The following is a 15,108-nucleotide window of genomic DNA, read 5'->3' on the forward strand; positions in this document are numbered from 1 at the left end:
CATGCCTGGTATTATATTGGATGGATGGAAGGAACCTTATTTATTTACAAAACGTTATTTAAAAATTACACTCTAAACATCATATTAATGAAATACAAAAATGAACAGTTTCCAGCTTTCCCAATGCCCAAAGGTGATATTATTTGCACCACACATCAAACATAATTTCTAGCTTTCATGCTACCAATTTTTACCTATCGCCTAAAATTCAAGAAAGTCAGCAGTAGGGGTGCTTTTAAGAGAAACTGTTATCAAAAGCCACTATAGAGTATGTTAATCAAGCTCTATTCATGAAGAATTTTCGCACTTTAGAGAGCCTGCTAGATTTGGCATTGCCAATAAGCCACCTTAAATCTCATAGAGCTTAACACTCCTACTAAAACAACGAAGATTCAATATTTTATTGTTAGTCGCAAGTACTATATTATGTTCATATAAAAAAATAAAAAAAACATTAACATTTAAAAAGCCACAAAATCCTAACTACTAATTTACTGTTATACATTATTCATTGAGCAAACTGTAAGTTTGTAAAAGAAAAAAAAAAAAGAAAAAATATCACCATAAACCCTATTTTCAACTTCTATTTCTTCTTTAACCCAAACTTTCTAAACCTATCTTCAAACTCCCCAAATAACTGGCCATTTTTATTCTAACTTTTAATTCAAACAAATTTTAACGAACATCTTTTTTTCCAACTCTCACTCTCCTCACTTGTTTCAATCTCTCCCCACGTAAATCTTCCAAACCCCTCTCTCTCTCTCTACTTCCCCAAACCCCTCTCTCTCGTTCTTTTTCTCCACCCTCTCTGTCTCTCTCGTGCTTCCCCAGAGTCTGAACATATTTAAACATGACATGAAGATTGATAATTATGTGTTCTGTGGGTCTACAAGACCAGCTAAGAGGCCAAGTAGAAACAATAAATAAATCTTTATTCCCAAAAAAAAAAAAAAAAAATCTCCGAATCAGCGACAAAGACTTAACTAAATCCAGCCTCGAGAAAAAGATTACATGGAAAAAAAACACCATAACTCGTAGTTTTTCTCTCTAAAAAGTCCAATTGTCCCGTGCCCAGTCTGTTAACCCCACCAGATACAAGAAAAGCCATGGCATCTTCAAAATTTCTCTTTAAAAACTCTCACTCTCTCTTTGTGGGGTTGAGATGCTCCGACTGTGCTTTTAGAGAGAGGTTAACTTTTCAATTAGTCATCATAGTGACAAGAATTCTTGAGAGAGAAAGGGGTCCCCAATTTGTTTTGATCAAGAACCGCACAGCACTGAACCTCAGTATAGAACTTGGGTTTCACCAATTTCCCCAAAACATAGGCTATTGATCTCACTTCAAAAGTTATATTCAAACCCACACTGGTTTTTGTTGTTCCCGAGCTGCTCAAACCAGAACCTCCTCCATGTAAAGGAATCCTCTTTCCTTCCACCACAACATTGACAGCTCTCTAGCTCTTTCTCCTCCGATAAAAATTATTCATCTGCATCCAAAAAACGTAAGAAAAAGCATAGGGATTTGATTATTAGAAACAAAAATGACCCACCAAGAAACAAAGAAGAGGATTCATGGGTTCTTTCTCTGAGAACTTACATGTCCAGAGGCCACACTGAGCTGGTAAAAAGTCATAGAAATTGGGGTTGAAGCGACATGAATACAGAAGAAAGTCGCTGAATTTCTATACATGAGCTTCAATGTGGACTTAAGGGAGAGCATTTCAGTGGGTACTCCTATTTGAGTCTGTTCCTTTTCTCTCTCTCTCTCTCTCCCTCTCTCTCTCTCTCTCGTTCAATTCCTTTCCCTTCTCTCTCTACTATTATGAAAAACTCTCTCCCTACTTTTTCTCTCTACTGAAATGAGTCCTGATAATAGCTTTAATACCACGGCTGCTTCAGCAGTGCATTCTCCATGGCACTGTCATGTGCCTTATTTGTTTGGGGGCCTTGTTGGTATGCTTGGCCTCATAGCATTTGCTCTCCTGATATTGGCCTGCTCATAATTGGAAGCTCTCTCGTTATTTTGAGAGTGGGGAGTCAGATTTAGCAGAGAACAATGGGAAAAAACAGGGAGAACCCATCAAGGGTTTGCCAGATTTGGAGCAGGGCGGCGTTCTTGGGTGGAGAGAGAGATAGACGGGATGGGAAAAATAGAAAAGAGAGACGTTCTTGGGTGGAGAGAGAGATTGACGGGATGGGGAAAATAGAAAAGAGAGAGAGAGTTGGGGGAGATAGAGACAGAGAGGGGTTTGGGGGTTTGAGAGGAGTGTTTAAAAAAACCGGTTCGACTCGGGAATCGCCATACACGGATCGAATCGGCGAAAAAACGGGAATTGTCTGGTTTTAGAGAGAACTAGACGATTCTGTACAGTAGCTCGTCGATTTCACTGTACCAAATCGGCGAGTCCCCTGTACAGTGAATCGGCGAGTCCCGTATGGTTTTTTTTTTTTTTTTTTTTTTTGTAATCCATGATCGAATTTTTTGTTTTTGTTTTTTTTTGTAACCCATGATAGAATTTTTTGTAATCCATGATCGAATTTTTTGTAATCCATGATCGAAATGTTTGTTTTTTTTTCTTGTAATCCATGATTGAATTTTTTTTTTTTTTTTGTAACCTAGAATGTTTTGTAATCCATGATCGAAATGTTTGTTTTTTTTTTGTAATCCATGATCGAAATATTTGTTTTTTTTTTTGTAATCCATGATCGAATTTTTTGTTTTTTGTTTTTTTTGTAACCCATGATAGAGTTTTTTGTAATCCATGATTGAATTTTTTGTAATCCATGATCAAATTGTTTTTTTCTTTTTTTGTAATCCACGATCGAATTTTTTGTGTTTTTTTGTTTGCTTTTTTTTGTAATCCATGATCGAATTTTATGTAATCCATGATCGAATTTTATGTAATCCATGATCGAATTTTTTGTAATCCATGATAGAATTTTTTGTAATCCATGATCGAATTTTTTGTAATCCATGATCGAAGTGTTTGTTTTTTTTCTTGTAATCCATGATAGAATTTTTTGTTTTTTTTGTAACCCATGATAGAATTTTTTGTAATCCATGATTGAATTTTTGTAATCCATGATCGAATTGTTTTTTTCTTTTTTTGTAATTCACGATGGAATTTTATGTTTTTTTATGTTTTTTTTTTTTTGTAATCCATGATCGAATTTTATGTAATCCATGATCGAATTTTATGTAATCCATGATCGAGTTTTTTGTAATCCATGATCGAATTTTTTGTAATCCATGATCGAATTTTTTGTAATCCATGATTGAATTTTTTGAAAATTTGTGATTTTTTTTTTAAATCCATGATCGATTTTTTTTTTGTAATCCATGATAGAATTTTTGGAAAATTTGTTTTTTTTTTTTTTAATCCATGATCGAATTTTTTTTGTAATCCATGATAGAATTTTTTGAAAATTTGTGATTTTTTTTTTTTAATCCATGATCGATTTTACTGAAAATTTGTTAATTTTTTTTTTTAATCCATATTATGCAAAGAGAAAATGAGAGAGATGATGATTCTGAGGCTACCCTATCCCAGTCATATTATTCACTTATCGAGTCCCAACAGCAACAGTGTAGGGATGAGCACGACAGTGCAGGTGAGCATGAAGGATGGACAAGCTTCGAGGATTTTAGATTGGAAACACAACAAAACACTAACACTCAGGGATTTGAGAATAGTCAGACGCCTGCTAATATCGATGATTTGTTTTTAGATCGAATCAATGAATTGTTAAACGAATTCAATCAATGGCACCAGCGTGACCAAGAAGAACAATAACGTCGTCTATCATTTTATTTTTAGATCATATGTTACTAATTTTATGCTTTATTGTAGTCCATGTATGTTGATATACTTATTCCATGATAATTCTATGTTTATCCTTTTGTGTGATGTAAATTAAATGCTGAATGGCGGTTCATGCAGAGAAAGAACATATCAATATTCGCATATTCATTCAAAAACATGAAAATTCTTAATGGAGTACCCTCATTTCTTATTGAATTCCTAAAAAACAATATTTATAATGAATTTTAATAAATTTTTCGGATTTTTTTTAAGCTTTATTCTGACCGATTCACCCGATTCCCGATACGATCGCCGATTCGCCGATCCGGATCGTTTTTTTGGGTGCCCGATCCGGGTCATCGATCCGTTTTTTAAACCATTAGTTGAGAGTAAGGGAATCATTTCAAGAGATAGAGGGGTTTAAAACTAATGTTTCTTTTTTAATTATTTAAGCCAAAAAAATTAATAATAAATAAATAAAATATGTTTAGAGGGTGAGAAGTTATAATAAAGTAAATTTCTATGTAGTAAGATAGGTTTTGCAACCTTAGATCAATGCAAAAATAAAAGTTGAAAATAATGTCTATACAGATATTTTCCCAAAAAAAAATGATCATATAATTCTCTGTCGTAGGAAGATGATGCATAAGGGAGCTTCAACTGTGGACCTTATCAGCAACTAAGTTAAATGAGGCAAAAAGAACAAATGAAAATGAAGAAGAGCCCAAATTTTGTTGTCAATTAGTCATAGTAGAGGTAGTTTCTTTCTTTTTTTTCTTTTTCTATGAATGTGTAAACACCCCGATCTCGATTGAGGAAATTACAGTGGACCAAAACACCTTGGGCAAGCTACCTCAACTCTTGAACCACTCATACCCACCTTAACCCAACCGCAAACTAGGCTCCACAAGCCCTTTGTGCATTTGAGCAAAGCCAAAGGCACTTGAAAAGCGAGATAAATCAGAACCGACATCAAGGCAGTCAAGCTGAAGCACAATCCAGAAGCACAGAGACTCGGCGTCACTCCCAGTGGCACCAGAACCACTCGCAATGGTGACATAGAGGTGAACCACATAACAAGAAGAAGCAATAGCCCGAATGAAGAGTGAAGGGTCTGTGCCATTCACAGTAGCATCGACACCCCTTGAACTGTCACCATATAAGAAGGACCTCAAAAACGACGGTAGTCTGTGAAAGTGACTTAAAGTTGTGTGATCATGTTTGTCAGTACAGATGGCACCTATCAAGACGTACAGACATGTCCCCTAATGCCAATGCAGACATGCGTGTCGACTTTTAGTTGGTGACCGTATGATGCTCCAAAATAGTTACTGTTATACGTTACCTTTTACGTATTTGTATCCTCCAAGCGAATAATGAGAAAACTGGTGGTAACCTGGTCTCGTCAATGCTCAAGAAGCCGCTTGACCACATAAACACTGTAGCAATAAGCTTAAAATTAAGCGACCTTTGAAGAAGTGTCAAAATGGCCTCAAATTGCATGAGAGGGTAGTTTTGGATACCCTAACGATACGCATAAAGTTTCGTTGTGTTTTGACGAGTTTGACATGATCGGGACGAAATTGGTTTTCAAATCCAGTTCCTATCATGCTGAAAATAGACCCTATAACTATAGACCTATTTTATGGGTCTCAAAACAATATTCGACCACTTCCATTGGATCTGTAAAGTCTAAAAACCCCCGTTTATCAAATTTCGGCTCAATTGGACCCTTCGAGACCATTCTGGGCGTAACATACCATAAAATGGTGTGTTTTATACTATTGCGATGCAACCTCGACAAACCAATTTTCATAAAGTATTTTCTCATTTCGAGATGATTTTCAAATGCTCATAACTCGCTCGTTTTAAGTCCAATCAAGCTCAGATTCGGACATGAGCTAGATCTCGATGACCCACTCGTTTCAACATATGGCACGTGTCATGACATGACTTGAAACGAAAGAATTTCTAGAGAAAAAAGGGTTTGAAGCATAAAAATTCAGATTTTATAAATAAGATCATCCAATTCTTTGAGATGTCATAACTCAAGATCCCGATGACATATCGTCGCAAGTATGGATTTGTTGCGACCGTGCTTCGAAGAGCTACAGTTTGATACAACTTTTATGTATGATTGGATGCCGGATGAAACAAATTTTGAGGTAAAAAAAGGCATACTTTTCTGGTCATCAGAATCTCATTTTCCAACGACTTCCTAAACTTGGAACGTGCTCAAACGGAGACTACAATGGACGAAATTTATCACAAAATGATCGTGATAATGTCGTCTTCAATTTGGGATTAAAAATGAAGGCTTGGAACGTCATAGATCGTGCCCGATTAATGGTCGAAGAATTAAAAAGTTTATGGACTTGATCAAATTTTGGGTTCTTCCTTAAACATTTGTTTCAAAGGCTATGGAAATGTGCACAATATTTCAAGCATCGATTCTACGATGGTTGATCGCCCGAATTACCACTGTAAGCGTCCAAAAAAGCTCCAGATGCCTAACTATGGCAAGAGGCCTTATAATGGCAAGAGGCTCTTCATGGTTTTATCATTTGTTGAAAAGTTTCTAGGGATATTTTGGTCATTTGGTCCAAAAATGAGATTAATATTTTAATTCATAAAATGTGTATTTTTTGATGATTTTAGGTGTTTTTGAGCATTCCACCCTTGTTTTGTGGTTGCTCTATATCTTGGACTCTTGGTTATTTGTAATCAAACTCTTGAACACTTAAGCATTTGGAGCTTGTTCTTTTACTTTGCTTTCAAGTTCAAGACTCAAAGTGAGAGGAGAGACAAAATACCCCTACTACCCCAAACTTCCTTGTATTCCAAAATTCCAACTACCTTTAGGATTCATAATTCTCAATCTCATACTCCCTAGAACTCCTAGCCTCCATACACCCTAAAACTCCTAGCTTCCAATCCTACTCCATACACCATACAACCCATCTTGACTTACCTACATCTTACCCTACACCATACACCATATGCATCATACGCCTTAGCTTATCATATACACCTTAGTTATCCTACACCTTACCCTATACCATACATACTAGTTCCTATAAACCATACCTCAACCTAACCTACTTACAACCATATACCTAAGCCTTGGACCCTAGTCTTGACCCACCAAGACCATGACCTCTCTCTCATGCGCATGCAAAGGGACTAATGAAGGCGCACCTAAGCTCAAGCTCATTCTAGGTCCACTTTCTCTTTCTCTCGCTCTTTTTTTTCTCTCTCCTTCCCTCTTCTTTCTCTCTTTCTCTCTCCTCTCTCTTCCTTCTCTCTTTCTTGCTCCTTCATTCTTCTTATTTTTTCTCATCCCTCTCTCTCCTCTCTTTGTTTCTCTCTTTACTCGGACCCAAGGCAGGTCTGAGCTTCCTCTCCTCTCTCTCTCTTCACTCAGACCCAAGGTGGGTTTGAGCCTCTCACTCTTTCTTCTCTCTCTTTACTTTCTCATTCTCTCTCACAGACCAGCACCTAGGGCGGGTCCGGCTTACCCCTCTCTCTATTTCTCTCTTATGTTCTCTCTCCCCTCTCTTCCAGTTCACGGACCCGCCCCATAAGCGGGTCCATCTCGCCCCTCTCTTCCAGTTCACGGACCCACCCCATAAGCAAGTCCATCTCTCCCCTCTCTATTCTCTCATCATCTCTCTCTCTCTCTCCCCCATTAGTTGACGGACCCCCTCCATAGGCAGGTCCATCTCTTCCCTCTCTATTCTCTCATCGTATCTTCTACGCCATTAGTTGACGGCCCGCGCCATATGCAGGTCCATCTTCCCCCCTCTCTATTCTCTCATCATCTCTCTCTCCCCCATTAGTTAACGGACCCGTGCCATAGGCGAGTCCATCTCTTCCCTCTCTATTCTCTTATCATATCTGCCTCTCTACCCCATTAGTTGACGAACCCGCGCCATAGGCGGGTCCATCTTCCCCCCTCTCTACCCCATTAGTTGACGAACCCGCGCCATAGGCGGGTCCATCTTCCCCCCTCTCTACACTTATTTTCTCTCATCCTCTCTTGTCCCCCTGAGTCCTCACCTAAGGCAGGTTCACCACTTCTTCACCTCTTTTACCTTATCCTCCTCCTTTTCTCTATTTTTTAATTGACACTCACTTCTCATTCAACTATTTCCATTTCATTTCATTGTTTCTCCATTCTCTCTCACTTTTAAACACTCTCTTCTCTCTCTAAATCATACCTCAACTTATCATTCATTTTTACTTCATTATTCTTTTATTTATCTCATTACTCATGGCTTCTTTCACCTCTTGAGCACTCGATTTGGGGCAGTCCTAAGATAGTGCCCTAGGGTTTTAGCTCTCAAATTGCGACTCTAACCATCAGCTTGTATAGTGAAGTCGGGTCATAAGAGACACTGACTCTCTTACACTCGGTCACTCAGGTTGAGGTCATCCTGACTTACCTTTTTTTAGCGTTCTAACCCTTTCACTACTCTAACCATTAAGTCACACAATGTTTGGGTTGTGAGAGGCTTTCATCTCTCTTCTCTCTCTCTCGCTTTCTTCTCTCTCTTGATCACATTCAGGGGGCTCTTTGGTTTAGTGACATAGTTATAGGCTTAGTCTTATAACTCCACTTTCCAAATCATATGGGTACCAAGGGTTCGTGCCTGGTACTTTTTCTTGTTTCCGGTTATACCTCTTGGGAGAGGTTAAGTCGGGAGGCTGCCCAATTTTCTTTGGGTCACCCTTTATTTTTTTTACTTTGGCTTCTTCATCTTTTCTCTTTTTCCCTTCTAAACTAAGTCCTCAGCAAGTTCTTATTCTCATTATCTTCTTTCTTCTCTGTCTTACTTGTTTCTTCTACTACTCCACTATATCCCAAACTAAAGCCATTAAACCATAAAGCCCATCAAAGAGGAGTATATTACATTAGGATTTCATTAGTAGTTTTCAAGTGAGAGTCCAAGTGAGGTGTTGAGTTTAGAGAGGGGGTCGTATCCAAATCACGTTGCCGGATAGCCGGAGAGCTTTCATTTGATCTAAGAGGACAAATTGCCCGGGCTTATCGCACGAACTCAAAACCACAGTGAGTTAGGTGCTTGAGTCCATCTCGTCATCGCATTAAAATCCTCTCATAGTTGGATATACATATCCGCGCGTGAGGTCAAGGCAATTGTTCGAGAGGGGGTCAATCGAACCCAGGTCCCCGAGGGAGCCCGGGCGAGGTAGATCCAGGCCCAACCAGCCATTTGACACTGTCACCACTCAAAATGTTGCTAGAGGAGTTCCAAGCAGCGATGCATCTTGATCCCTCGTATGGCAAAGTATTCAAAACACAACATGTGGCATTTTGGCTCGTGGAGTAAGTCCAAATGGCATCGGTGCCATTGCCAGTGACACCCAGTTCCTGACACACTTGAACCCAATCCAGTCATCCTGATTTGAAAACAATTAGATGGATTATATAGCAATTAAGGCAGCATTTAATTTTGGAGGATGTATTTAATGCTAAGTAATTATGACTCCAGCACCATTGCCAGTGGCGTTAGAGGTTTTCCAACTAGCACCGAGAGATGGATAATCAAGATTGCACCAAAAAAACGATCCAATGGTGATCTTGAGCCTGATTTGCCAATAAATAAGGCAATTGACCTTAGGTTAAGTGTGTAATTTTTGCGTATTAAATGCGTAAGCTCTTCCCAAATCAACTTAGATGAAACCCGAACTTTTACCGATGTTTTTAAACTTGAACTTTTAACCCATGTAACAATATTTTAATCCGAAGGCAACCCGGATAATTTGACCTTCCAAGCCATATTTTCTCCATATTCACTTGCTCTGCCTAAGCTGAATGATTGGGTCCAACCATGCAATTATCGGCTTTGAATCGTCGCCGACTCTGGGTGTCGGGCCTAAGGTTCCTCATCTCCTTTTTTTTAACTTTAAATCATGTCATCCATATATTTTTTCTATTTTCCATTAATGAGCATTTAAGGTCTCATTAAACACACACTCTCTCTCTATCTCTCTCTCTCTAACATTTTCCATTAAAGGTTACATTATTTTCCCTCCCTCCTTTTACTTTGAATTTAAACATTCATAAGGTTCATCCATCTCCATCTTTAATGCTTCTATCATTATTTATAAGTATGATTTAAATATTTCTTAGCTTAGCTCGGTTTGCTTTGATTTGTCAGTTATTGTGGTAACTTTTTCTATTTCTAAAAAGATCTTCATTAAAATCTCTCTCTCTTCATTAAACCATTTTAAAACTCCTCTTGAACTCTAAGGCTAAGGTCTACGGAAAGCTGGCTTTACCGGCGGTCCGAGCTAGATACGGTACTCTCGCTTGGGAATTAATTTGACGGGACCCTTTTTCTATCAATTCTTTGACCCGTTTACACCTGAAACCAAGGCTGGGAATCGAGTTCCCTACCGACATTTTCGATTATAAACTGAAGTGTTAACTGTATTTCATTGAGTAAATGAAAGAGTACTGATGAAATGTATAATGAACAACAAAACAAAAAATAAAAGGAATTCCACAAGTATAAGCAAACCACAAGTTGAGCTATGACAATGGGTCCGTTGCTTCTTTGGCCAAAGCGTCTGCCTCTTGATTACTTTCTCTATTAAAATGCATGAAGATAGCCACTCTTCCAGAAAATTAAAAAAGGATCTCATCCATTATGGGGCTCCAAATCCATGGGGTCAAGTGAGGATGGTTACACTATTCAACAACATTAGCAAAGTTACCCTCAATGATGACATTGTGATGCTCTTGACTTCAAGACTCCATACTTCAAGTCCAAATCTCAGCTTCATTAACTCTACACAGATGCAAATGCCCCTAATAGGTGCATAGGGTAGCTCCATTGTTGTCCCTGAATAGACCCCATACCCGTGCAATGCTCCATTGCTGTACCTGTAGGGCTAATCATCGAATTAATGAGTTTTTTGTTTGTTGGAGGTTCCTTACTTTTGCATCAAATGTCCAGATGTTCATCTCCTTCCAAAGGTGACAACAAGCTACTGCCATGGTAATCCTCCACAACATTATGCAGTATGAAAAGAAAAGGGGGACACACTCTGCTCAAAGAAGTGATCCAAAGAAACAAGAAGGACCAAGTTCCACTGAGAGATGGAGATTATCTGTTCTTGTATCTTCCACTAAAAGGAGCAGATAATGGGATTTGACTCAATATCCATTTTGTACAGTAGACAACTATTACTTAGGATCATTCCATGCTTCCATAGTTGTTCAATAGAGAGAAATCTAACCTGACGTAGAAGCCCCATAAACGCACTTACCTTAGAAGAAACTTTAAAGGACCAAACTTTGACAAGCTCAGCTTACCTAGAAACTATCTATCCCTGATTATGTGATCATAAAGAGATTTAAAAAAGTAATGTCCACAAAGGATGAGTTCTCACACTAATCTGTCTTCTCTCCTGGAGAAGAAGAAGAACCCTTGAAACATCAGTTTTCTCTTCACCACAACTTCTATTTTCCTATAACTTAGTCCAATATTCCACACTAAGTTTCTCACTTCATCAATTAAAAGGAATTAAAAGGTTATGTTTTTGTGCTGCTTGCGAATAATGTTCACGGAATGGGGTCTTCAATGGTCTATCTGCTATCCACTTGTTGGACCTTAGTGTTATTCTAGCCCGGTTATAAACCAATGCCCTGTTAAAGGCCAAAATATCTGATGGATTCTATATTGCTCCATAAGAATGAAGCCGAGACCCCACTTGAAAGCTTTATTGTAATGAATCCACTGTCATCTTTGCCATATTTTCCTAGAAAAATAGAACATCCCAGTTGATCAGGGCTTTGACTTAGCCTCCACCATCATTTGATGAGCAAAGATTCAATAATGAATTTTGACATTTAGATTCCCAAGCCTCCATTGTTCTTTGGAAGGCATGCAATGCCCCACTTGACTAAATTGAACTTCTTATTTTGAGCCACTCGAAAAGAAATTTATTATAATAGCTTAAAGTCACTTCACCAAGTACGTAGGGGCTTGAAAGAGAATAGAAGTAATATAAGGGAAGATTGACCAGGGTTCTTTTATAATGATCCTACACCATAGCCCATTCAGTATGCCTAGCTCTGGAATTCTTCCTTAGTGCAATTGACACCCATCATTTTAGTCTTGACCATGTTGATCTTTGCCCTAGAAATCAGTTCATAACACTTGCAGAAAAACCCAAGTTATTGAACTTGGTCCAATATGGCTCAACTAGGAGTAGAGTGTCAGTAGCATATTGTAGGTGTGTGAACGATTCTGCAACCATAGCATGCGAAAACGGGAGAGGAGGTCTCTTTCACACATGCCCCTAGGGGATCAAACATACTCGCAGGACTTGCCATTTATGAGGTTGGAAAAGTGCACTAAGGATACAAAGCCCATGAGTCCCATGATTTCATTTGGAAGATAATCTCATTCTACTTTGTCATATACGTTTCAAAATTAAACTTGCAAAGAATGCCTTTTTACCAGAAAGTAGGTTGTTTATTTCTTCTTGGGCTATAAAATACCATCCATAATTTACCTACCTCCAATAAAAGTAGTTTGAGGGCCATGTATTACTTCAGTCTAGACTTTCTTAAGTCCATTTGTAAGTACCTTCGCAAGTATCTTTTATGTGGATTAGAGGAGGCCAATAGCTCTAATGTCTCAGAGAAATTTTTTGTTTTGTAGGCACCAAAGCAATAAGTGGAGTCAAGGCCTTGTTGATTATCCCATCATGGTAAAATTCTTGAAATAAGATCATTAGTTCATCGTTGACAATATCCTGAAATCCTTAAGAGAAGGTTGTAGAAAACCATCCAGCCCCGGGGCTTTATCCCTTGGAAGGCTAAAAATTGCCTCCTCTTATCACTTCTAAAGTGAACTCACTCTCCAAATTCACAATACTGTTATCTGAGAGTTTCTTGAAAGGAAGGTCATCAATGGAAAAAGGTAAGCATGGCATTGATGTAAAGCTAACTCCCTTTCTTCTCAAGAATCCTCTCAAATCCTTGGAAATGGAGATATCACAGATGTTACTGGTTTTTCTTCTCGAATTTGATGTTGGATAAAAATATTGAGAATTATTTTCACCTTTTTTAATCCATTTTGAGTGAGATCTTTGAAACCAAAAGCTTTCTTCCAACAGTAAAATTCTCTCTAATTCCATTTTGTACTCATCTCTAGTAGCTTTTTGATCGTCGGAGAGTCCCCCACTTTGTTGTTCTGCATTATGTAGCAAATTAATATCGTTGGAAGTAATAGAAACTTTCCTAGTCCCCCACGAGTCAGGCAGAGAAGAGATCACTGGCCCCTCAGCAACTAACTGCTTCGCCTCTCTCATTATGTTCGATTTGTTCCTTTTGTTTCTCAGGTTCTCTTGACATTGATTCTCTCACAGGCTTTCACTACCTCGATTGAGCCCGGGAAGGAGACATTCATAACCTTGATCATCTCCCAAGCTTGGGCATGAACATCTGCAACCTTGGTCGATTTGTCGACCTTCCAATTCTTGGACGTAGGGGAAAGATCATCAGAGGAGGAATCCGACGTATTAAGTGCTGGTCCAGCAGAAGTGAACCAACCCACCTCCACTACTTTACTGCATTTCTTTGCCAGAACTTTAGAAACTTCCTTAGTCTAGACATGTCTGGGGATGCCTTCAATGTGTAACCATAACTTAGATGGGCTGATTAGCTTTCATGGTCCACCATTCCAATGTCACTAGGGCACCTTTGAACTGCCAAAATCTTTGCTTATAAATCCTCCATGCATCTTCACTGGAATGAGCCAAATGTTGAGCAATTCTCTTTCTGGGCCAACACGCAGCAGACCTGGAAAACTTCCTCAAAAGTGACCGAAACTGGCCTCATGGAGTGAATATTACATAAATAACAATTGTTTCATGCGGGCTGGACCGCATTTGTACAATATACAGTCCAGAGGTATAAAGCATTCATCTTAAAGATGTATGCAAATAGGTGGGCCATCTAAAAACAATTGAAACTGATTCAAATGTTTTTTTAATATAATTATTATTTTTAGTTTTCAAAATTTATTTATTTTTTGATATTCATGATCTCCATGTTAAATATTATATATTCTCTAAAAATTAGTCGCATGCTAACAGTGTCCTTAAATAAAAGTAATCCTTAAATAAAAGTAAGCAATACGACCATGTTTGAACCCTTAAAAAGGTTGCCCAAAAAACATATTTCCTATGGTTACGTTTCTTGTGAAAAATATTTCTTAAGAAAATGCTTTTACTATTTGAATAGCATATGGATGTAACCTAAAAAATATATTTCTACCTGAAAAGAAGAGTTAAATGCAAGGAAACTCTCCAGAGGAAAACACAATAGAGAGAGGGAGAGATAGAGAGGAGTGGCTAGAGCAAGATGGAAGCAGAAAGAGATTTTTATGAATGGGAAAAGACACAGAGAGATACGAGAAAAATATATATACAATAATTTTTTAGAATGAGAAGATGGTATGGGATGAGGAAAAGAGATGGGAAGAGAGTTTGCCCTTTTTTGTTTGAGCTCCAACTTGATATATGGGCATTTTATATTGTTTTTGTGTTCGACTCTATAGGAAAATTTGAGAGGAAATTAATTTTTTACCCTGTGGAAAGAAAAATCATTTCTTATTTTGCGCTAAAAATAGAGAAATAATTTCAATAAAAAATATTCCGCCCAATTTTGGATCCAAATTGCATAAATGAGCAATCTCCTTGAAAAACTATTTCCTAATAATCTTTTTCTTGAGATCCAGACAACCCCTAAATTATTTAACCGTTAATGTGAAATTAGATAGTTGGACCCATTGGAGGAGGGCTATTGAGCACTCAAAAGTTCAAATATCTTTGTTTAAAACTTTATAGAAGTGATTGTGACCCAATGCCAAAGGGAACACTGATTTGTGCAACACGTATTAGAGGATTGTCTAACTTTGTCTCCCTTCAATACACGTTAGAGATCTGTCCCTCAACTCAAAAAGAGACCCTTTCCCCACAATACTTGTTAGAGATTTCTCCCTCAACCCAAACTCACGTCTATTTTTGTTTTCTAAATATTTAACTTGTTAGAGGATTCTCTAGCTATATATACTTGGTGAGAATAGAACTCAACACATTGCATTTTTTCCATTACCATTTGGAACCGAGCGGAATTCTCAAATCCATGATGGGGCAAAAACACCCAAGGAGCTACTACTACGTCGTATTTCCATTTGGTTAAATCATTAGCAAAATTTAAAAATTTGGCATTTCAATCCTTAGAATTTAATATAGCTGTCAATCT

At 38.0% G+C, this 15,108-nt stretch overlaps 1 long non-coding RNA gene across 1 annotated transcript; it reads right to left on the reverse strand.

Annotated features, from left to right (window-relative positions):
- Positions 1 to 911: 911 nt before the first annotated feature.
- Positions 912 to 1,708, reverse strand: LOC148781048 (uncharacterized). The gene is made up of 2 exons (XR_016061083.1): positions 1,598 to 1,708; positions 912 to 1,487 (listed from the first exon to the last, which is right to left on the reverse strand). It is a non-coding gene; the product is annotated as an uncharacterized LOC148781048 (long non-coding RNA).
- Between the last annotated feature and the right edge of the window lie 13,400 nt (positions 1,709 to 15,108).

Source organism: Amborella trichopoda, chromosome 8 (assembly GCF_054954075.1).
Source record: "Amborella trichopoda isolate Santa Cruz 75 chromosome 8, AtrichopodaSantaCruz75HAP2 v2.0, whole genome shotgun sequence".
Taxonomy (NCBI): domain Eukaryota; kingdom Viridiplantae; phylum Streptophyta; class Magnoliopsida; order Amborellales; family Amborellaceae; genus Amborella; species Amborella trichopoda.